The following is a 1,407-nucleotide window of genomic DNA, read 5'->3' as shown; positions in this document are numbered from 1 at the left end:
CCGAACAGCACTTTTCAGCTGCCCCCACCCCCGTCACTCTACCATTGGTCTAGCCGTAACCCCCTTGATGAGCAAACCCCACAGAATTTTGGATCCAGGCATGAGTCCAGGGGTTTGAACTTGGGTGTGGGTTTTTGTAGACACCAGGTTTGTTTATGGGTAAGCCATGACTCAAGGACGTATCCCAGAGGGGTTTTCTGTGTGCTGGACAATAGGAGCTGCTCAGCCCTGGCTCTGGGCCGTGTTCCCGGGGGAGCTCACAATGCAGCCCGGCAGAGTCAGTGTTCTGCAGATCAAGAACTAGACTGGTCTGATAACTGCGGAGCTGGGTGTGTGCAGGGCTGGGTTCATTTACATCAGGAGCAGAGATCTCCCAGCATGCTGTGCGTCCCCGCTTTGCCAGTCCCAGAGTCCAGTGCGGTCCCATTTGGTGGATGTTTCTCCATTCATTAAGCTAATTCTTCTTCCATCCTCCATGTAGATGGGGCTTCTGTTCTCCATGCGATGTGCTGAGCGAGATGCTCCTTTTACATCTTCGATGTGGATGAGGCATGAGCAGTTCTATCACCCTTGACGGGAGGGTTTTAGGTGTGTCCACTGCCTTTTCCTATTGAGATGCCTTTGGTTTCTGATTCAAGCAGGGGCTGGGGGCGGGAGGAATTCATGTGAGCCAGAGGGAGTCACTAAGAGCTGAATCACTTGGGAAACCTGGACTGACAACCAGCAGAGAAGAGCCAGCAGCGGACGGTGCCTGCAGATGGCAGGGGCCACGCATGGGACAATCTGTAGGTGGTAGGAGACAGGAGTGATGGAGCCTGGTCAAGCCGGCGTCCGGCAGGAGGCTGCAAGGGGGACTGGCTGTGGCCCAACTGAGAGGTGAACATTGCAACTGCGAGGGTCAGTACAGGGGAAAGCACGAACTGGGGCAGGGTGATTTCCCAGGGGCTGGCACCGGTTCAGGGCGGGATCATTGGTAGGGACCCCTAGACGTAGAACCCGGCCCGTGCTGTGGCCGGCTCTGCCTGGCAGAAGGGTGGCACCCAGATGCCCTCAGCTCCGAAGTGAACTGGAAAAAACAAACTGGCCCAGCTCATCTTTCATTTCTCTCTGGGCTGGTTGGCAGATTCGCCCCACCCGGGCAGCAGGGTGCGGGTTAAGGAAAGTCACGGCCATGGGGCGCTCGGGGATGGCTCGATCAGCCGGGCCCCAGCAAACAAGGCTTGTTTGAAGACGGTGAAATGCAAAGCCTGGCGTCACGTGGCCAGGCCAGCAGCGACAGGCGCTGGGTCTGCAGAGCCCCTCGACCTGGCACCGGCAGGGCCCAAGCATCATGTTTCCGGGCCCGGTATGAACTTGTAACACGGGACCCCTCCCACCATCCATACGTACCAGCTCATGACCTGGGGC

Source organism: Emydura macquarii, unplaced genomic scaffold (assembly GCF_026122565.2).
Source record: "Emydura macquarii macquarii isolate MOO-44397 ecotype Brisbane River unplaced genomic scaffold, CSIRO-AGI_Emac_v2 contig_196, whole genome shotgun sequence".
Taxonomy (NCBI): Eukaryota; Metazoa; Chordata; order Testudines; family Chelidae; genus Emydura; species Emydura macquarii.
Note: the sequence above shows the minus strand (reverse complement) of the source record.